Source organism: Vulpes lagopus, chromosome 10, assembly GCF_018345385.1.
Source record: "Vulpes lagopus strain Blue_001 chromosome 10, ASM1834538v1, whole genome shotgun sequence".
Classification (NCBI taxonomy): Eukaryota; Metazoa; Chordata; class Mammalia; order Carnivora; family Canidae; genus Vulpes; species Vulpes lagopus.
This window is the reverse complement of record NC_054833.1, coordinates 107,911,083-107,934,528: the sequence shown is the minus strand read 5'-3', so window position 1 is coordinate 107,934,528 and position 23,446 is coordinate 107,911,083. Positions and strand designations below refer to the sequence as shown.

The 23,446-nt window shown below is 45.0% G+C and overlaps 1 protein-coding gene across 1 annotated transcript in view; it reads right to left on the bottom strand.

Annotated features, from left to right (window-relative positions):
- SMPD3 (sphingomyelin phosphodiesterase 3) overlaps window positions 1–6,783 on the bottom strand; it is an 81,533-nt gene extending 74,750 nt beyond the window's left edge. The window contains exon 1 of the mRNA XM_041771200.1: window positions 6,705–6,783. The gene's annotated coding sequence lies outside the window, so the exon portion shown is untranslated. The remainder of the gene's footprint in view (window positions 1–6,704) is intronic.
- Between the last annotated feature and the right edge of the window lie 16,663 nt (window positions 6,784–23,446).

The window sequence follows — 23,446 nt, the reverse complement described above, 5'->3', positions numbered from 1 at the left end:
AATTTTTCAAAATCTAGTGTATATTTTATACTTACAGTGCATCTCCGTTTGGACTAGCCACATTTCAAGTGCTCAATAGCCGCATGTGGTTACTATCTTGGACAACAGGATATAAACAGGCATTCTTCTTTTCGTATTTCATCTATGATTTGTTTCTCTTATAATTTTAAGTTTTGCATTAAGATTAGATCAAAGAAGGCTATGTTAATGAAAATGTACCCTTTGGATAATTTGGTGAGCAGAACAGTTTACTTCGTACAATGGAGAGAAGAAGCTTTAGGAATTACTAAAACCTGGGTTCTAATCTCCATCTTCGCTACTCCAGGGGCTGTGTGTGGCCAGTGGCAACCCCAATTTCCCTCAGCCTCTTCATGTTAAAAAAGAGATGATGGTTTATGATTATTAAGGTTCTTTCCATTTCTAAAAACTATTTACAGCACACACCCTTGTCAGGGGTTCTGCCTCTGTTTCCACTTTCCATTCAAGATTCCTATATGACAGAGCTTATCCTAAGTTGGACTGTGTTCACTATGACCAGCTCTGTGCTTGGCACATTGCAGATACAGGAATATTCATTGGATGAATAAAAATTCTTGAGACCCCTGGGTTTCCCAGTTTTTGCCAGAATAACTCTAGCAGTCTTGTCAATTAATTACACTTTTATTTCCTTTCTCATATTGGCATAAAATCTTGATCTAAGTTTTCTGAAGGGTCATAGCCAGAATTAAAAACCATTTCCTGGTCCTGTTAGCAAAGGAGATGGTGCTCAGCTGTAGGCATAGCTTCCTAGAGACCCCCACAAATAGCTTTCCTCTTAATACATGCTGTTCTGATGTTGAGGAGAGTTAATTAATGACTCTAAATAAGAAAACAATCAAATCTGTCTGCGATCATATGAGTCAGAGCAGACCCAGATGGGGAGCCAGGTCCTTGGCCTCCAAGTGCCCTCGGGAACAGCAATAGCAGCCTTGCTCCATGCATCAGAGTCTTGCAAAGCCCTAACCTAGAAGGGGAAAGAATGACTCAAAATGGATTGGAGACCCAGCCTGATTTGAGGCATTTTCTTAAAAGGTGAGGGCCCCTATCTGTGTCTTGTGCAGACTGAGATAGAGAGAGGAGAAAAAGCAGAAGTCCGTTCCTCTCTATTCTCTTCAGACACCTAAACAACAGCTACTGAATGGGGAGTTCTCAGGCAAGGCCCCTTGTGCATGTGGCAAGATTGGGGCAGTTGCACTGCCACCCTAGGAGGACCAGAGGACATGTAGCTTGAAGCATATCAAACCCCAAACCTGCCTCCCTTCAGGCATCCTGCAGCCACATATGAAGACAGAACAATGGTTATGATGACATAAAGGTAGAAATGTGATGCTTCCCTGAGATTAGCTGAGGCTTACAACAATGAAAACTTTTATTTTGGAGTTAGAGACTTTGCTGTAAATATTTGAGAATAGGAATATGGGGAAGGAACCCCTTAACAATATCCAGGTGTCCTCATCATTGGAACTGGACAGTGGCAAATGAAGATAAGCCCTATTTCTTTGGTTCTGCATGTATTCTGTGAAATAATATCAGCCTCCTCATTTTCCCACTATTCTTGCAGATTATTAAAAATACATTTTGATGCCATCTAGGCTTGGCTTCTTTTGAAATTGTTCCATTCTGGAAAGAAAACTCTGAAACACTGGCCATGAGGATCATTATACTCCCCTTTCTCCTCCTTGGTAATCAAGTACAGGTATCCTTTTTGCAGGATAATATGTAAAGTATTGTGGTAATATCCTTGATGCATTTGAAAGGACTCTTTATGGCTTATGTCTGAATCTTTGTTGGCCCCCAATCCATTCCTCTAAAATTTGGTTAGAATCTCATAGAGGACAGTTCAAAACTTCAATTTTGCTTCTACAATAGCAGTAGGAAAAAATAGTGGTAAGAGCAACCTCTGCAGTTTAAGAGATCCAGATTGGAATCTAAACTCTTTTTCTTCTGATCTGTATAATCATGGGCAAGCCCCTTTCCTCTCAAAGCTTCATTTCCTCATCTTGAAAGTGGAAACTACCACTACCATCTACCTCATAGGACTGTGAGGATTAAATACATTCTTACATTTGAAAAGCCTGACTCAGAAATGTTTCCTCTTATTAGCTTGTAATTCTTTAAATAGGGTTTGCCAATGGGTTCATTTGAAGCGATGCAATAAAAGTCTTTATAGCTCTGTTGCCTCCTATTTCTTTCTATGATGATGAGCTTTAGGGAAATCCTCACAGAGGCCATGCTCGTCAGAGCTTGCTTCTACTCCATGCCCTAAATCCTGCCTTCCCACTAGTGGGGTGGAAGCCAGTGCTCCAGAACCTCGGACAGCTCCACTCCTTTGTGACTGCTGGCAGCCCAAAGGAACTGGAGAGATTTGGGGGATTTTCCCAGAAAGGCTGCATTAGTGTTTGGAATTAGGAATCCCAAGGGCTTCATTCTCATTCGCAGCATGCATGCTATTTGCTTGCATCCTCAGATTCTTCAACATGACCAGTTGTCCTGGAGAAATTCTGAGGAGCCTCTCCTCTTCAGAAACCCGTTAACTACACCCATAAGATTTACTAAATCTTCACCCCCTTTCCTTCTCTCCTGTGAACTCCAAGGATTTTTTTGAGCCCAAGAACAGAAACACCACCCACATCTTCCTGTATCTGCTGATATTTAATTTGTTTGGCTTCTGTACAAGGATTAAACATTCTTGATTAACTTCAAGTGAAAGTAATAATGTATGAGCATGAAGAAAGGCTTTACAAGACAAAGAGATTCAGGTATGAATTAAAAGAAACATAAAATAATGTTATTGCCTGTAGGTGATGTTAAGCGCCATTCTCTAATCAGAACAAGCAGGTGGTTCAATTTATGAGATAATTTAGCTTTTCACTCTTCTAATGCAGAACACAACACACATATGCAGTCACCTTCTGAACAGGCAAGGAAGAGATTAAGTCCTATTTTTACTTTATGATACTGAGTCACATAGTTCAATGCAAATCACATGGATGCCAAAGTAAGAACAATACCAGGTATTTAAATACCTCCTTTCCTTTGAGGAGCTCTAAAGATTTTGTGTCTGTGTGAAATCCCTTCAGAGTAATTCTGGGAGAAGAGACACACGTCACCAGACGAGGATTTAAGACAGCATGTTTCATCCATCTCCCCTACTGCCATGATTTCACGATTAGGTCTGGAAGAGCCAGTGTTTGCCAGTTCTTTGCACTTAATAGCCTCTTGATTTCTACATTTTCTGGGCCATATTGTCAACTAGTGAAAGAAAGCTTATCTTTGAAAATATGTTATTGACTAATTTAATGATGAGGAAGAGAGAAGGATAAAATGGAATAAGAAGGGGAGGTGGGAATCATAGTGGGTGAGGAAGAGATAAATAAGATACCTAAAACATCCTGAGCTTGATAAGATTTTTCCACGCATTTTCCTCATAAGCAGATTTGATGCCCACCCCCCAACTGGACAGAAATGTGGACAAAGGCATTTTGGCCCTCTTCAAATACTTCTTCCTTTTTTTTTTTTTTTTTAAAGATTTTATTTATTTATTTGACAGAGAGTGAGTGAGAAAGCACAAGCAGGGGGAGTTAGCAGAGGGAGAAATAGGATCCCTGCTGAGCAGCGATCCAGATACACGTGGGGCTCACTCCCAGGACCCTGGGATCATGATCTGGGCTGAAGGCAGACCTTTAACTAAGCCACCCAGGTGCCCCTTTAAATAATTCTATATGGGCAAGGACAGTGGCAGTTCCACGGCTTGAACTAGTTTGAAGGAAATGCTATTAAAAACATCAACCTAGGGATCCCTGGGTGGCGCAGCGGTTTGGCGCCTGCCTTTGGCCCAGGGCGTGATCCTGGAGACCCGGGATCGAATCCCACGTCGGGCTCCCGGTGCATGGAGCCTGCTTCTCCCTCTGCCTGTGTCTCTGCCTCTCTCTCTCTGTGTGACTATCATAAATAAATAAAAATTAAAAAAAATAATTAAAAAAAAACATCAACCTAGGACTCCAAAGGCAGACAGGGAGCCCCCAAATAGAAGGGTTTGTGGTTTTTACCTAACAGGGCCCACACCCACCCGGAATCTCCACCCTACGGGAGAGTGTTAGTTGCAAAATTACTACTTTTCCCAGTAGAGGTCGCTGTGGGTACCGGCAGTGGATACTTGTTGAGACTGGACCAGGCAGGGCTGGGCTGGATGGTGGCTCCACTGCCTGGTAACTGCTCTTCCTATGGTTCCACTGACAGCAGTCTAGCCCCTCATCCTACGGGAAGGAGGTCTGTGGTGGGGATTATCTCAAAGCTATACAACGCATTTGCTGTAAAAGCACAATGAAACTGAGGTCACTTGCTGGAAATGGGCATGTCTGTGGGAGAGCTGTCATCCTCAGAGGTGTGCACTCACAGTAGTATCTCTGTCTCACTAGTGCCCTCTCTGTAGTATACCTGGTATTACTGAGAGGCTACCTGCCAATAACCAGCAACCTAGACCTATGGTCCTTCCGGACATGAAAGCCAGACTGAAAAAATTTGCCTTGCCACAAAATCTCACACCCACATCATAAGGGACTGTGCTGATGAGCGCCTCAAGCCCCATCTGGAAGCCCACGTGGAGGGGTAGGGCGGAATTCTGGGCCTCAGGGGAGCCCATTACAGCAAGATAAGGTTTCTCGGAGATGGGAAAGGCAGGACAATGGTAAGGAATGTTAAGGTCAGACCTGAGACCCCAGAAAGGCTGAAGAGGGCTCCACATACTTGTAAGGTCCTATCTTCTAGACCACACCCCTGCATGCAGGCTAGGCCGAAGGCAGCCTGAAGCTACCTTCACCCTGAGGACACACACTGAGACCTTAGGTTATTACGGTGGCTTTAGAGTGGAAGGGGCTACTACCCTGCCTCCACTCCTAGCATCTAAGGTCAGCAGTAAGTGGCTCCTCTTCTCACAACCACACACAGCCAGATTCACAAGCTCACCATGACACACACATGAACACTGGAGCACACACTGGCACATTCACCCAGTCATACATGTTCACACTCTGATCCATGCAAACACCTTCGGAACCCGGAATCAAACTTGACCTAACGTGGTTGATGGGGCACAGGGGTGTCCAGTCAGGATGGCCCTCCCGACACTGGCCCACTTAGGTCTCCTGTATCCGGAGGCCCCCCCCCACGCCCCCGCCTGTCCGCGTCCTCGTGGTCACAGGTCTTGAATGTCTCCCAGAAGGGACCCTGATTACCATCGCACACACGGCATCCTGGGGTGCCGGGCCGGCGTAGGGGGTGATGTGCCGGAAAGAAGGGTGCGGGGCATAGTACCCAGCCAGGGCGCAGCCGCCTCCTCCCTCGGGATTTTCCATCCCGGCTCGCGCAGGCCCGAGAGGAGCGAGCGCGCTTTGTCTCCCGCCCGGCTCCTGGCGTGTTTCCGCGGAAGCTCTCTCCGCGCCGCGCCCGGAGCCCCCCCTTCCCTGGCCGCGCCCCCCGCCCAGCGGGTGGCGCAGGCCCGCCAGTGCAACGACCGCCGCTTTGTCCTACGGAGGATGCTTGGGCCGAGCGCAAAAGCCCGGTCCCCGAAGCGGCCGCCGCGCGCCCTAGAAGCAGGTAGCCAGGTCTGGGGCGCGCCTTGCATTTAGCCGAGCAGCCCCAAAGGTCTGGGGGCGCAGGGGGAGTCTCCCCCGAGCTTCGGAGTGCTAGAAAGGGGACCCGCCCCGTCCCGCCCGCACGTGCCCATCCTCGTCGGGCTCCCTGCAGCGGGCGAGGCGGGACGGGGCGGGGCTGGGAGGGTCGTCCCGACTTTTGGCCCTTGGCCCGGATCCAGGTAGAGAGGGCCTAGGAGGTAAGGCTCAGGTAGGGAGAGGTAGGGAGGACTCCCTCCACGCCTCTTACTTTCCCCCACCGCACATCCACACCCAGCCCACTCGGACCTTAGGCGAGGGGCCCTGAGCATGAGCATCGAGGACCCCGAGAATCCGCCAGTGCCCTCCGGTGCCGGCCACTTCAAGCACAGTGGAGAAGGTCTCCCAGCCTTAGTCCTCACATCCCAACCCCCTCCCCCCAATAGCCTAGGCGGGTCCAAGTGGGAGGAGGAAGAGCCCCCCGTCTCCATCCCCATCCCGTTTCTCCTCTTCACAAAAACCTAGGCTTCAGGAAAGGGGTGGCATGGAAAGCATCTATCTGACATCCCAACAGCCCCTCCCCAATAAGCCCGGGAAGGTCTGAGCACAGGAGGAAGAGCCCCTCGTTCTCATCCATCGTACCCAGACCCCCTTTGTAACCTCAAGCAGTACAGGTGTGGGGAAGGGGCCGCCTGCCTCAGAACCTTTCATCCCGTAACTCTCCCTCCCGTCTTCAATGATCCAAGCAGCCTCGTTTTCAAGCAGGGGGTGGGGGAAGCTCCAAGCTCCCCAACGCCCTCTCGGTAGAGATGGGGGGTCCCTCCAGCCCTTGCCCCTCACACTCTCACACTGCGCCTCCACCATAAAACAAAAACTAACCCAAGCAGCTCCGACTTCAGGCGCCGGGCCACAGGGAGGCCCTCGAGTCAATCAGCAGCTCTTCGGGACAGATGGTCTTGGGGGCGGTGAGGAGAGGTCCCATGAACTCCCCAGGCCCCCTCATATCTCAGTTCATTCCCTCCCCAGTGAAACAAAAGCGAACCCAGCAGCACCGACCTCAAGGAGGAGGGAGGGCTGTCAGCGCTCGGCAGCGCAACCAGCTCCTCTGGGCTCCTCACTGCCCGGCTTTCCCGCGGTGGCTCTCGCGGCGGCGGCGGCGGCGGCGGCGGCGGCGGCGGCGGCGGTGGTGGCGGCGGCGGCGGCGGCGGCGGCGGCGGCGGCAGCGGCGGCGGCGGCGGCCACCGCAGCTCTCGCGTCCGGAGCCTCCCTCGGACTCAGCACCTGGAGCTGCGAACAGCTCCGCGCCTCATTCCGCTGACTCCGCCTCCCCTGCGCCGCCGTAGCCAATGGCGATCTTGGCCCCGCCCACGAGGCCGCCCATTGGGGGCGCCTACTCCGTTCTCTTCTGCCCAGCCTGCTGGTTTCTCGGGCTCTCCGTCAAGACCGCATCCCCCAGAGACTGCCGGAGTTTTTGCACAGCCTTCTGGAACTTGTAGTCCTTTAAGGACGCGGAGGGGGCTTATGCCGCAGGCAGGTAACCGAAGGTGGACTTCATTTCCCAGGGTGCATGGAGCAACCGAGGCGCTGAGGAGGGCGGGAGGAACTGTTTCCATAGCAAAGGCGGCTGGTTGGGGACTGCTGACGGAGAAATGGGGCAGGCCGCGGGACCGTCGGGTTGTGCGTGACTTCGGGCAGCCTCTTGGGAGGGCGTTTCGATTTTTTTTTTCTTTTTTCTTCTCGATACCCATCACTGGACTTTGGGCCTCAGTTTTCCTATCTGAGAAGAAGGGCTTGGATCCGATCCGTCCTCCTGCCCGCGCGGTCCGCGGGCATGGGGCAAACCGAGGTCGAGCCCTTTGGTTTGCCGAGCAAAGGTGAGAGAGGACGGAGGAGACCTGTGGCTTCAGAGTGTGGCATTCTGAAGTTTATCCTTTTATTTTTGTCTCGATTTATCATGGAAGAGCGCTTTACTTCTAGTCATATCCCTTGAAGCAGGCCTTCTCCCCCCGGTCTATCCCCTCCCAGACTGGCCTCCCTACACCACCCCCGATACCGCAACATCTCCCCCGGGGTCGCCAGAGGGCGCTACTCACGCTTCCGATTGCCTATGGAATTAAGCCCACACTCCTCTCAACGTTGCTCTAAAAGCCCTTCTGAATGTGGTGACCACCTCGTTCTTGCACCACCCCGAACTTCTTGGTAGCTGGGAAGCCTTAGCCACCCGTGTTCTCTCGCTACGGTGGTTCCCTCCACCCTTGCACTCGACTAACCGCTCGCCCTCTTCAAGCCCCAGCCTAGGCGTTGTCTCATCCGTGAAGCCTTCCTAGATGCCTGGCTGCATATTAGGTACCCCACCTTGTGTGTGTGAACCGCGCCCTCTACTTCCCCTATCTACTTGCGTGTTTGTGTGTCTATCCATTTTCCACATTAGTTTGTAAGATTCACAGAACAGGGGCCATGTCTATATTATTAATACTTACAGTCCAGTGCCTATCGTGTCTGGCACGTAGTAGGTACTTCCTAGATATTTGTTGAGTTGAAAATGAATCGAACAGTAATTGAATTTTATTCACACCTCCATGCTCTTCCATTTCTTAAGGTTGCATATTTCCCATTGCTGGAAGCATTCAACCAGAAGGATGCCACGGCGATGAGGAAATGTTTATGTCATTCATACAGTGGATTGGAATTTTGCCTGAATGCTTTGGGAGCCCTTACAATCCTATGACGCTAGCGATTGATAGATTCATGCCAATCATTCCTTGGAAGTCTTGTCAATTCTCCCCTAAATGTCATCAGTTCTTCATGTTCCTCTATTTCTAGCTGTTTGCCCTTCTTTTTTGTGCCTAAATTCCCTGCCTCCCACTCCCTTTCTGGGAAAGATCTTCTGCCCCTGTCAGTTATGAAGTAATGACAGTCTGAGATCCCTGCCCTTCTTCAGTTCTCTGCTCAGCATCATAAGGCTCTGGTGCTGATGTCCCATCTTGATAACTAATTTTTTTTTTTTTTCTGAATCCTTTCCACTCAGGGCTCTGGTGTTGGCCAGATGGTCCAATTAATCTCACACATGCTTCATATGTCACCCCATCCAGACTTTTGGGTGTATTTCAGCTAAAGCATTCTTGGGAGAATGCCTTAATATATGGGTATAATTAATTCATGGCCGAAGAAATAACCAGGGGGACTATTACCCTGAGCCTGATTCAAAGCAAAAAGACAGATCCTGAGAAAAAGAAACTGTCATCCTTGAGTTGATGACATCCACGAGGGAAGACTAGGATTGTTGAAGGAGTAAAATGGGTTGCATTGGGGGAAGCACTAACGGGACCTCTAAGAGGCATGGCAAAAGGGCTTTGATCCAGGCTAAACCCTGAGGGAAGATCACTAGAGCTAGGTAAACAGATGAGGCCTCATTACTGAAGATGAGAAAACTATAAGGAGGCGGGGGAAATGGGATTTGTGCTGACACAGAGTGTCTAATTCTGTAGAAGCAGTGAGAGTAGAGGTTGTCAGAAAAGCAGGTGGGGGAAGACTAGGCCACAGAGTGGGCATCAACAGAGCATTGGCAGAATATCAACAGAAGGCTAGCAAAGAACTGCCTGTAGCCACAGCTGAAACTCTGAAGGTCAGCTTAGCACTTAAGGAGTAATGCTAGTTTTCAGGAAATTGTTGCAAATAGTGAAAAAGCCAGGGTACCATGATTCTTCCAGAAAGCAGGGATTAAAATAGCATTGGTCCAGCCAAGTAGGGTAAGGAAAGCCGGGTTCTAATTCTGACTTTGCCTCTGATTAGATGTGTGACGCTGGGCTGGACCTGATTCTTCAGTTGTAAAATGCTATATTGGTGTTAGGGAGCAGCTAATAAGATGGAGATAGGGAATCCAAACCCATTTACTAGCTAGGTGACCTTGAACAAACTACATTATCAGATCTGTAGTTTGCTTATTTGACAATGTTGTAATAGATAAGTGAGGTAGCTTATGTAAAGCACTTCACAAATATTAAGCACTTAACATATGCTATTCATCTTCAATTATCAGAAATTGTTTTGACTATGAATAAACAGGCATGAGGTAATGTCCTGAGTAGCCTGGATTCAAATTTCCGTTCTCTCTCTTATTAGTTGTATGGTTTTGCTTAGGCATATGCTCAATACCTTTGTTTTATCATTTTTTTAAAGGGTGGCCTTAGAGCAGAGAATGGAATTCTAGCTGCTTGGAAGCTAGAGTTATAAAGGATTCCAGGGGAACATTAAGCTAGCCTCCTACCTTGTTAAAGGGGGAAGTAAAGGTCTCAGTGAAATTCCATATGTCTTCTAATTAAGTAATGAGGGGATTAACCAGAATGTTGAAGGGTTGAAGTGATTAACCAGGGCTGAGTGTTGAAGCGCCTAGTATACTAGGCTGAGGAATATAGCTTTATTCTAAAGATAATGAAGGTTTTTACGGAGACATGCGTTTTGTTTTTTCGTTTTGTGTTTTTTTTTTTTTTTGAGACCTGCATTTTGAACAGTTCTAGGGCCTGTGTGGAGAATGGACAGGAGAAGATGAGGCTAGGATGTAGGTCAGAAGCTGCTGTAGTGATCCAGCACAGCATCTATGAAGATAGAAAAGAGGGGGCAGATCTGAGATGTATTACAAAGGTAAATATTCAAAGGACTTTGTGAGTGATGAGCTGAGTGCACAGAGGAGAGTGGTGAGTCAAGGATGATATCCAGGTGTCTGCCTTGGGAAATTTGGTGAATGGATGGTGCAACTTTCCCCCAAGGTGAGGAAAAGTTAAGGAGCAGGTGGGTTTGAGGTGAGTAGGAGACATCCAGGTAAGATGTCCATTAAGTGACTTGGAGTTTGGCTTAGGAGAATGCCTTAATATTTAGGGATTCATGGCCAAAGAAAAAACAGCCAGAGGGACTATTACCCTAAAACTAATTCAGACCAAAAAAAGCAGGTCCTGAGAACCTTTCATCTTTGAGAGATGAGAGATGTGATCCAGAAAAAGAATCTTAAGCTATCAAGTTGTGAGCATATACATCATAATTGAAGCCATGGGAATAGATGAAATTCTTTACTAGAGAAGATCAAAGAGAAAACCAAAACCCCTTGGGAAATACCAATATAGATAACACTTGGGAATGGTTTTGAAGAGGAAGAGGGAGAAAACCAGAAAGAATGTAGAATTGAGAGACAATTTTGTTTTAAGTTGGGAGAGATTAGGACATTCAAAAATGCTGATGGGGAAAAGTCAGTAGCGGTATAGTTGAGGATGAAGGAATGAGAAGGGTTGACAGGTGAACTGAGATCAGTTAGAGGGTAGGAGGTGGTTCAGAGTGAGTCTCAGGTAAGAGGAGGGCCCACTTTTCCTTTGATATGGGAAGGGATAAAGGAAGGAGGAGCTGGAGATGCAAGTAGGTTGATAGTCAATGGGTAGGTGGTTGGGAGGTGGGCTCAGGAAATGGAGGCACTTCATACCTAATGGCCATTACTTCTCATGGGATATCAGAGGCAAGGGAATCTGCTCAGCATGAGGAAATGAGTTGGAATGGAAAGCTTGGAAAAAAAGTGAAAATGTTCAAGCTAGCTGCTGTGGAAAATAGGAGAGAAAGCTAATAGCAACCGACAGGCACTGCAGAGCAGTGGTAAAGACCTGCTGAGCTTAGAGGTGATGGATTTGTAGGGGCAGTAATTTGCGGGGTTATAGGTTTTCTTCAGCATCCTATTAGTCCTGAGATATGCATGGAGGAAGCCCCTTGGGAGACTGATCCAGGTCTTGGCTTTGCTGGACAAGGGAGATAAGAAAGCAAGGAAGTTGGAAATGTTGACAAGAGAGTTAGAAATACTAGTCCGCCAAGAGGAAGGAGGTGAAACCAGGATAGCGTGGGCAGATGAAAGGAATGGGGTTCTCAGTGTAGCAGAAGATAGATATGATGGGTGGGAGGGCAGGGAGTGCAGTGCTGATCGGAGGTAGAGGAACTCTGGTCAGGGGCACTGGCTGGAGTGGACAGAGAAGATCATGGGAAGGTATTGAAGGCAATTTTGTAGGTCACTGGCAGGTCTTCCAGAAAGATGAAGGAGAGAGGAACCCCAGTAGCCCTTGTCAAACTGAATAGTGAGTGGGAATTTAACAGATGGTAAGGACAATAGATAGGGTGCAAGATCTCTGACATGAGTGTCACAGAAACCAAGATGTTGGAGAGCTAAGAAGCCCTCTTACCCTCATAAAAGCCATGAGCTTTCTTAGCAGTATCATTTGAACATCATCTACACATGATCAGTTTTATACATACCTAAATCGCAGAATGTCTAGGGATAAACTTAACAAAACAAAAACCAATTCTAGATTTCATGATGAAGTTGTATCAACCAAGTTCAATGTAGTGATTCCTGCAATTTATATTTTGGTATAGTTTGTAGATTTGAGTATGTGCATATCAACTAGAAAATGTGTTTAAGAATTTTGCAAATTTCATTTCTTAGCAACGATTTGTTTTCTCATTTTAGAACATAAATTAGAGAACTTGTGTTGATTTTTTTTTAAATGTAGAGTTTAGAGCTTAATTCATGCCTTTGAAATGCCATGAATTTGAAATGCAGCCATTTTCCTTTCTGCATCCTTGAAAAGGATTACAAGGATTTTATTAGTTTTTCAGATAATCTTGCCAGCACATACAGCCTTCCCACAAGGGTCTCCTATCAGTAATGTTGGGTTGTGATTGACGTGGTAGGAGTGTTGTATGTGAGCTTTGTAAGACAAGTCAAATAAGCAGCCAACTTCAGGATTTTCCAAACAGCAACTCAGTATACAATTATGGGAGTTGGCATAGAATATGAAATGTGAATCTAAATGTTTATTGAGAAAAATGATCTTCCTAATTTTTAAAGAAAAATGACAAAATCAGTTAATTGCATTGAGCAATCTTTGTCTTTAAAAAAAGCAAAGTTACTTAAAAATATTTTTGTATGGTTGATATGTCTTTGTAATGTTGGAGTAGGTTTGCTATTCCAGCCCCTGGGAACAGTGGGTGCTTAGAAAATATTTTGTAAATCAATTCATGAATGTTATGATAATCTGTTCATTGTTCAAAATTCTTCCTTTTATCCTAAACTCTCTCCTAAAATATTCTTGTAAAAGAATGATTCTTTTTAAACATGAGTCAAATCATATCACACCTCTGCTCAACCTCTTCTAGTGGCTTCTTTGTCTTGAGAGCCAACGCTGAAGTTCTTATGATGGCCCACAGGACCGTGTATACTCTGACTCCTGTAGCATCCATCTCTGCCTTGTCCCGTAGGCACCCCGTGCTTCAGCACATAGACCTCCTTGCTGTTCCTGAGTACACCACCTATACTCTGGCCTCAGGGCCTTTGCACTTGCTATTCCCTCTACTTGGAAGCTCTTTCCCTAAATATCCTTATGGGCATCCCATCTGCAATGGCAGTCTTTCCTCTTCTGGCACTCTCTATTTCCCCCTTTCTGTTTTGTTTTCTTTTTCCAATAGCACTTATCACTATCTGACATATTATACATTCTCATATGTGTTTATTTTCTGTCTCTCTCCCATCCTCACTCCTCCAGTAACCCACTATAATAAACTATCCATTAAGGTATAGACTGTCTACTTTTTTTTTTTTTTTTACTGCTTATTCACAGCATATGGCACAGCACCTGACACATAATAGGTACTCAGTGAAACATGTTAAATGGATAAGAATAACACATCATCCTTAGTATATAATCCTAACATCTTTTTATTTTTCCACATTACAGTCTACATGTAGGACACACACACAAGTCTTTCATCTTCTAGAAATCATAGTTTATATATAATTTTGAGTGCTGCTTTTTTTAATATAAAATGTAATAAGGATTTTCTCTTGCTAAGATTGAATTTATTTGTTCAGTTGTTCATTCACTCATTCATTCAACAAATATCTAATGAGCTGTTTTGTGTTCCAGGCAGAGCTGGATCTGTAAGTGGTAAACAGGATGCAGGATCTGTAAGTGGTAAACAGGATGCAGGACTTGCCCTCAAGGAGCAAATCTTCTTTATAAACACCATCTGTAATGATTGCCTAATATTCCATCAAAACCATACTATACTTAATTTCTTCCCTATTTAAGGCTTACTGCTTATTATTAATAATGGTGTAATGAATATTTCCAAGTTTATAGCACTTATCCTTTTAAATTGTTCCTTAAGGTAAATTCTTAAGTGAACAGTTACTGAATGAAAGTATTAAAAATAATTTTGGTTTTTGGTACTATTTGCCACATTGATTTCCAAAAAAGTGGTCTTCATTTTACCCAATAACCATCATGAATGTTCCAGTTTTATCACAACCTCTCCAGCATTAGGTATCTTTCTGTTTTAGCTAGTGTAAAGTATAAAATTCTTCTTTTTATTTTTACATGTAATTGGTATCTAATAAAAGTGCCTTTTTTTTTTGGTCATTGATTAATTCAGTGGGTCCCTAGAAGACTCTTGGAGGGCCATTGTCCTATCTTATGGATCATAAGTGATGTTTAGCACACATTGGAGGCTTATAGCATCTTAGAGTTGGAAGGAATTGCATTCATCATCTAATTCAACTAAAATTTTTGGTAGATGATTCTCTAGCCTGTTTGCATATCCCTGGTGATGGAGACTTCACAACCTCATGGGGAAGTCTGTCTTCTTTTTGCCAGGCCTTACAAGTGTTGAAGTGGCAATGGGTCCCAATGGCTCCCACGTGGCCCCAGTTCTATCCCGTGAAGCAGCAGAGCCCACTTGCCAGATGTTAAGGAACCTCTCTACCTTGGCTGTCCCACTCTGCAAATGTGGCCAGACTAGAATGTTTAATCCAAGGTAAGTCTGGCAGGCCCAGAGGCCAAGACACTGTCCTGCCCATAAGTCTTTGCAGTGGTATGTCAGCAGCCTCTTCAGCTGGTTCATATGAAATTTAAGATTAACTGAGATTCTAAGACTATCTTTAAGTGACCTGTTGCCAGACTTAGTTCCTTATCTCACACTTCTGTAGTTGAATTTTTAACCTGAAAACAAGACTTTGCTTTTCTCTCTATTTTATATCAATATATTGATAGAGAAGCTGCACTGGTCACATTCCTGCTGTCTAAAATTGGAATAATAAGAGTCATTCTGGCAACTTCATGTGTTGGTGTGATGATTGAGTTGGACATTTGTCAGTCATTTTGGTTGCCTGGCAGCTAAGCCTCCTTCCTGTGCTTGAGGAATCCTATGCCTCATCAGGTGGAATCATCTTCCTTTACAGCTAGGGTGTGGGCATAAGCTTGAGGCTCTGGCTCCTCCGGTCAGACAAGCCCCCTCCTCATGCAACACCTCACCAATTTTGTGTGTGTGTGTGTGTGTGTGTGTGTATTTTTTTATTGGAGTTCGATTTGCCCACATATAGTATAACACCCAATGCTCATCCGTCAAGTGCCCCCCTCAGTGCCCGTCCTCACCAATTTTGAATTGGAAGCCAGGAACAGCAAAGGAGTAGGGTCTGCTTTGTAACCCTTTTAGTGATTTGATGGGTACAATCTCAGTTTCCAGTCACAGCAATTTTATGGGCAGCACCCAGTATGAGGGTGTCTGTAGTATAGGTGGCAGGAATGGTAGTCCAGATTCAGTGGTCACAATGATGTCTTCTTAGACCACTGCTGAGTTGGGGTTTAAGGCATTGTTTCTGACTGTGTGCTTCCAAGCCTGATTTTTCTACCTTCTTGGAGATTTTGTGAGCTATTCACTCTTTTAATTTATGTCCTTTGCTGCGCATGTCAGCCAAAGTTAGTAATTTTTGCTTATGACTAAAAATCCTAACCAATACATTCAGGATATGAAAAGTGTATTGGAAGTGCTAAGCACCACACACATACAATATATTGTTGTTTGGGACTTTGATTCTTAACTAGTAGGTGTGAGGGGTGTTAGGGGAGGTACGCCTGAACTCTGTACCTGCTGAGAGTTCAGACAGGTCTAGCCATGCCTGAAAAGCTGGCCAGTGGGAGGGTATAATGGCAGGAACTTGTGCGCTGAACACTGACTCAACAGCTAAAGGCTGACCTCTGACTCAAAGGCAGCTGTTATGAGGATGGAAGCTGCCAGAGGGCCTGCTGGACACACATAAGTAGATTGGCTGCTTTCTCTCTCCTACCCTTGGACAGTTACCAACAGCCAAGGCCAGGAGATGGGGCTAGACTGTTAAGCAGGTCTCTTGAGGTTGTGTAGCTGCCCTTGGGTGTCCTCATTGGGGTAGAAGAAGAAACCTGTCTGGATATGCTCCCCACCCCTGGAATCACAAGAGGGATATGAGTGGGTTGGTATTCTATCCCATACTACCTTTAGGCTGCCATTCATCCCACTGAGCTATAGCTTGGCTTTCCAGCCCAGCCTAGCTGTGGCTTTCCAGAATCCTGCCTTGCATACTGCCATCTGAACCTATCAGTCCTGGTGTCCCAGTGTGGGGCTGAGGCTGGCACTTCTCTTGTGGTCAGTAACATACCCTTGGGAGCTTTGTGACATTGAGATTAACCTACCTGGGGACTTTCTGCTGTGAACTCCAGAGGACCCCCAAATCAGCTCTGTTGGGTGTGTGTATGGGGGGTGGTACTCCTGCCTTAGGGCATTCCCTGATCTGAGTATACAGTGAGAACTCACGCTGGCCTGATCTCTGCCATTGCCCATACCCTGGTGCACCTCCAGGGAAGACAAAGATCATGATGTTAAGGGTCATGTATTGGACCCGGACTATGGTCATATCTGAAATGTGGTAGCACTGAGCATTGTTCAGAGAAATCCTCATAGGAAGCTGTAGGTCCCTCCTATAGCATCTGATTTTGTGATGTTAAAATCATAACCACCAATTTTAATCCTCTTGCCAAATATGACTATATATAATATTATTTTCAAATCAAAACAAATAAAATAAAATCCACTATAAAAACAGCATAGAAAATAAGTTCTTAAACTTTATCATTTGATTTAGGTTGGCTTTCAATGCCAAAGTTACTCTGTGTCAAGTAGTACCCTGGCACTTTCCGTGCTTTCTTTTGCTAATCTTCACCATAATTTCATGAACAAGGTACCATTTTAATTCCTATTTTACAGACAAGGAAGCTGAGGCCCATAGAGATTAGAGGATTAGCCCAAGGTCACACAGCCAGTAAGTGGAAGAGCTGGGTTAGCCATCTACTGTCAGAGCCTGAGAACCGCCCTTCCCTCAGCCCATTCCATTGTGGAACATCTCTGGCTATTGAAATTTTTCCCCTCACATGGAGCTAAAAATCTGCTTCTTCCTAAGTTAGTACCACTTCTGTTTCTGCTTATGTCAGTAGCCCACCATAGCAACCCCTCATCTCCCAATCTTTTAGCTCAGTTCTCTTAGTCTAGTAATACCTGAGGGCACATCAGCTTCTTCTGGGAACATCTGAACTAGTTTGTATTAGCCAAATCCTTAAGACAGTCACTTAGGAAGGTTATTATGGCTGGGAAGCTCTCTAATTTTCTGATTACTTTGACTCCAAAGATACTGGTGTGCAGTCTTTCCCACTACTGGCAAGGTCATGGCAAGAAGGGGCAGCCCGGGTGGCTCAGTGGTTTAGCACCTGCTTTCAGCCCGGGTCATGATCCTGGAGACCCGGGATCGAGTCCCATGTCAGGCTCCCTGCATGGGACCTGCTTCTTCCTCTGCTTGTGTCTCTGCCTCTTTCTCTGCATCTCTCTATGTCTCTCATGGATAAATAAATAAAATCTTTAAAAAAAAAAAAAGGTTATGGCAAGAAATAGTGAACCTAGCCACAAGTCTTAAAAAAGGACTTGGTGGGCAGCCCCGGTGGCACAGTGGTTTGGTGCCGCCTGCAGCCTGGGGTGTGATCCTGGAGACCCGGGATTGAGTCCCGCGTCGGGCTCCCTGCATGGAGCCTGCTTCTCCTTCTGCCTGTGTCTCTGCCTCTCTCTCTGTGTCTATGAATAAATAAATAAAATCTTAAAAAAAAAAAAAGGACTTGGTAGAAAGTTCTTCTCTAAGAAAAATGTTAGGAAAACAGTCTAAACAGTAGAAATAATATCAATATAGTGTTAAGGATTGTACTGCTGAATGGGAATCTTCTGTCCCCCTGTCTGGAAGCCAGGCTTCATGAGGGTGGCAATTTTTGCTAGTTTTGTTTTCTGTTTGTATCTCCAGGTGCCTAGAATTGTGCCTGGAGCATAGTAAATATTCAAATATTTGTTAAATGAATTAGTTAAGTTCTACCTCTGGTGTCACTTCCTCGGGTTACTAAGTTGTTTTGGAGAATAATGTGATCTCCCAAGTGCATGGGTTTGAATTTCTTTTTCCATTACCTCACCGGCAATTTTTCTAGTTTTGTTGTGATCTTGATTCATAAGAAGGTAACCTTAGCCGTATGTAAAGTACGTTGGATAAATAACTCTGCTTCAAAAACAATTTGGTTTGTTCTTGTAAACTTAAGTATAAACTGGAAATTGGTTCAGCCTGGTAAAGGGCAATATGCAGGAATTATTGGATTTCTACTTTCCTATCTTTTGGAAAAACATTCCGTGGCTTTTTGTCTTGAATGTTGAGCTTGAATTCAGAATGTGAATTCATTAAGAAAAAGCTAAGTGAGAGGATTGTTGTCCTTATGTTTTTCTCTTTGTTTACATACAATAAATGTTCATTGTTAAAAATGAAAACATGGATAATAAAAATGATGAATATAGAAACTATTTATAGTTCTATCACTCAGAGGTGATCCCTGTTACCATTTCTCTGTTTATATCAAATACTGAGGGGTGCCTGGGTGGCTCAGTCTGTTCAGTGTCTGCTTTACGGCTTAGGTCATGACCCCAGGATCGGGCCCCAGTGTCGGGCTCCCTGCTCAGCAGGCAGCCTGCTTCTCCCTCTCCCTCTGCTTCTTCCCTCTGTTCGTGCTTTCTCTCTCAATCTCTTTCTCTCTCTCTTTCTCAAATAAATAAATCTTAAATAATTTTTTTAAAAAAATAGTGAAATTAGTTAACATGGTTATTGGTTCAGGGAAGGAGCCCTATTTTTCTGATGAAAAAGTGAATGTAGGAGATCTGGTTCCGGCCCAGGTCCACCTGTGCTAAGAGCAGCAACAGATGTGAGCCTCCAACAAGACACAGTTGACAAATGGATAGGGTCACCCCCGGTTCACATCCCAGAATCTGACCTTAGAAGATGACCCAAGAAGTAGCAGAAGGCCATACTGGGAGGGAGTAAGGAAAACAACTTTGACCTGGCTGAACATCCCAAATGTGACAAATTTCACCAAGTTTTCCTAGAAACAGAAGTGTCTTTTCCTCAGAATTGAATATAATCTTGGGAGAGTCTGCCTGGGGATAGCTCGAAGTCAGAAACACAGACCGTGCAAGCAAGGCTCTGGGGACAATGAGGGTGGTAAGCACGAGGACTCACTGGGTAATTGCCTGGTTTGTCTTCGACACCAGTTTTCTTCTACATGGATTTTCTAGGGAGAGGCCTTGTCACTTCTGGTTTATGACTCACAGCAGGAAAAGGTAGACATGTGTGTGAAGTGCACCTGAGGTCATGTCCTTGGCATCTTCAAGCCACCCTGTATGGGATTCCTGGGAGGTCTGGAGCATGGCCCTAATGACTTAGGATTTTCTTTAAACTTTTATACAAATTTTATATTTTCTTCCATATTTGTCTTACTATTAAAATAATATATATATATTTAAAGATTTTATTTATTTATTTGAGAGAGAGAAAGAGAGAGAAAGAGAAGGGGAGAGGACAGACAGAGAGGGAGAGAGGGAGAAGCAGACGTCCTGCTGATCAGAGAGCCCAATGTGGAACTTGATCCCAGGACCTCGAGATCATGACCTGAGCCAAAGGCAGATGCTTAACTGACTGAGCCACCCATATGCCCATAAAATAATATTTTAAAAATTCTTAAATGAAATTGATGTTCCAGAGTGTTAGGTATACAAGCACTTTATGTAAATGTTGGCTGAATGAATAAATGTTCACCTCAATATCCATAATATTCTTGCTCAGGTTGTAGAAAGTCTGAAAAGACATGATGGGACCACTGGGCTGGGAGGTAAAGAAATGAATACTCAGACACCTGGGTGGCTCCGTTGGTCAAGTGTCTGCCTTTGGCACAGGTCATAATCCCAGGGTCCTGGGATTGAGCCCCACATCGGGTTCCCTGCTTAGTAGGGAGTCTGCTTCTCCCTCTATTGCTGCAGCTCCACCTGCTTGTGCTCTCTCTCTCTCTCTCTCTCTCTCTCTGTCAAATAAAAAAATAAAATATTTAAAATAAAAAAATTAAAAATAAAAGAAATTAATACTCTACTGGGCACCACCTATATGCCAGCTAAGGTGCCAGGTGTTTTACCTACATAGTCTCAGTTTAATCCTCTGACCTTACAAGAATCCCTATATTATAGGCCAGTAAGTGGAGAATCAGAGAAGTTAGATAATTTCTCAAGGTCTGGAATGGGTCAGAGCCAAAATGAAAATCCTAGTCTGTGTGGGCTTCTGCTGTCTCCATATACCATGCAGCCCCCTGAGGCCCATCAATTTCTTAGAAATTTCATGGGGAATGTGGCCCATTGCTGTGTCCTGGGGGCATTAAAGAAACTCTCCCTGCTCTGTCTTCTTATACTTAAGGCCGAAAGTACAGGGCTCCCAGGACTCCCATAGTGGGCAGAAGAAGGCAGCACCTCTGGGGGCCTGGGGCACTCTCCTCATTCCTGAACAGGACAAATGGGAGTACCCTGGGATTCTCCATGCAGACAAGGGCCCACTTGCTATGTTATTTCAGGATAACAACCATTCAGGGTGGTGGTTGGCATTTTTAGCTTGTTCAGTCTTTTGAACTCTGTTCCTACTGTGTTATGGCTCAGGCTCAAGTTTCACTGTCTCCACTCATCCATGTGTTGAGTATCCCTGGTTGAGGGACCCACCACAGCTTTGTGGAACTCTCCAAAAGCACAAATTACAAGGTTGTAGATTATTCACAGATGTCCAGGGGGGTTGTTAACATGATTGTTCAGTGAGGGCATTGTGGTCCCTGGAGCAGATGTGGCCATTTCACCTTCCAGGGAGAGCCCATGGTGTCTTTCTTCTCCTTAGGTTAAGCTCAAGGCACCCTCTACTCTTTCTTCCAAAACTCTTTCCCTGAGGTACAGGGCAGGCAGGTGGATAGGGCACTTGAGCCCTGAGAGCTGGATTCCTTAAGGCAATTATAGGTGGTTGAAAAAAAAGTAAATATGGTGTGAACCCACTGTATATAGGTTAGAGAAGGAGCTGGAAGACATGTTCTTGCATATTCACTAGCTTCCAGTTCTCCTTTTACCTATCTGTAGTTTTACATTTTTCCAGCATGAACATACATTGTTTTTCTCATAAGAAAAAAGGGAACTAAAAACAAATCCTATTGTTGAATATTTAAGTAATTCTGATTTTTATGAGTATAAACAGTGCAGAGTAGGAGTAACCAGCTGAGAATGAGTTAAAAATTATAAAGCACAAAAAGTCTATCTCTAAATTCTGAAAAATGGATAAAGTTGCTTGAAGATGTTTAAGAGGCTGATAAAACTGCTGCAGTCTTCAGCAGCATGATTTCTATTCAAAAAGCAATGACTAGGGGATCCCTGGGTGGCGCAGCGGTTTGGCGCCTGCCTTTGGCCCAGGGCGCGATCCTGGAGACCCGGGATCGAATCCCACGTCGGGCTCCCGGTGCATGGAGCCTGCTTCTCCCTCTGCCTGTGTCTCTGCCTCTCTCTCTCTCTCTGTGACTGTCATAAATAAATAAAAATTAAAAAAAAAATTAAAAAAAAAAAAAGCAATGACTAGACATAACAGGGTTCATCCTGCTTATCCAATAATAGTTCATCAAGTTGACCAAATTACTGCATTTTAGGAAATTGTAAACTTATCTTTCTAAGCACTTTCAGCACCAGTCACCTGCACAGGGGTGGGAAGTAAAGGTAAGAATCTCAGCCTGTTGTCACCTCTGAGTTTGTGGGGTGGACATAAGGCCAAGAGATGCGGCATGTGCCCGTAGAGGCATTTGACTCTGGTCACTGATGCAAAAGCAAGGTGGGGTGTGTGTCGCTACTTTGATGTTGAAAACATCAACTCCAGTCGTTTGAATGGCTTTTCTAATTACTATCTTTTAAGTTACAACAGATTATTTTCTCTTCTATAAAACAAAACTGGAGGGCCGCCTGGCTGGCTCAGTCGATAGAGCATGCCATTCTTGATCTTAGGGTTATGAGTTCGAGCCCCATGTTGGGTGTAGAGATTACTTAAAAATAAAATATTTAAAGAAAAAAATAAAAGAAAGAAAGAAAACTGGAAAAGTCTCTATTATCTGCCAACGCCAGCTGTTCCCAGAGCTGCTATCATCTACCCAGCATTCTCCATGGCCTTAAGCCCCGTGTCTAGCTGTACCCTCCCTGTCTACCCCAGCCTGGAATAATCCAGTTTCCCATCTTGTCTGAAGGACTTCAGAGCTGTTAAATTCTACTGGAACAAAAGAAAATTTGCACCACTGCAGAGATGTGGTTTCCAGTTCAGCTAGCTCTTTGCCCCTCCTTTTATTCATACCTGGCCAGACACTAATTCCACTCCCCTATGGAGCCTGTTTCCTGTTTGTCCAACTCTCCTCAAATTGTCCACCCCACCACTGTCTTTATCACCAATGACTTCAACTTCTACTGCTTCAGGACAGTGAAGCCTATCAGGTTCTCAATTCCTCTCTTCCCTGCTTCTAAAAGGATCCACATGGCATTTCCAAGACAAATCCTTCTAGGTGCCCCCCTCCTATCCTCTCTTGCCTCTTCCAAAATCCAGTACAATAAATCACCCTCTTTCTCAGATTGTCTAATCCTTCCTCTGTGTCTGTTTCCTTTCCTTCACCTTGCAAGCATAATTCTTTCTCATTCTGGACATGTGTCCTTACCTTTACTTTCTCTTCCCAGGCAGTTTCCACCCCACCCTTTATAAATAAACTTCTTGCAAGTAGCCCACATTTTGTGCCTCCATTTCCCCATCTTCTTTCATCCCCCACAAAGTTGGGTTCTATCACCATCATCTTACCAAAATTGCCCTTGCTAAAGTCACCAGCAGCTTCTGAATTGTCGAGTTATTAAATGACATCTTTTTCACCAGAACTGACCTTATCCCTGTGATATGTGATCAGTTTCCATAACTCCCCCTTAACACTCTTGTTTCTTTGGCCTTTCTTGTCCCCTAATGCTTTCTACCTGCTTCCACTGACCTCTCTTCATCTAACCAATCCTTCAACACTGGTATACCCTGAAATTCTGTCCTTGACTCAGCTTCTCAGCCTTTCTATCTCAGCTTCCTTCCATGAGCTTTTTAATGATAAGGGATTTGGGCTGTGGCCAGTGGCTGCCCAGCAGAGTTCTGTAGATCTGGAAACCATCGGGTCTCTTTGATCTCTAACACAGCACATAGCCTTGACACCAAGGAGTAAATTTCTAACGATGGAAATTTGCCATTGAACCCTTGGTGGATTGGATGAAGTAGGTCTTAGAGGTAACTGATATTCAACTATAAGAAGCCATTCCATTCCCTCATCCAGGATTTAGCCAACATGGGGGACATAGAGCTGACACACATGACGGTTTTATGCCCAAAGAAGGTAATTTATTGTACTGCTTCATGTTATAGTCAAGAGTTTTCTTTGTTGACACATGTAGCTCTAATTATTCATCTTTGTTGTTCCAAAGTATTCCATCATGTGGACATACTACTGTATCTACTCTCCCGATAAACATTAAGCTTA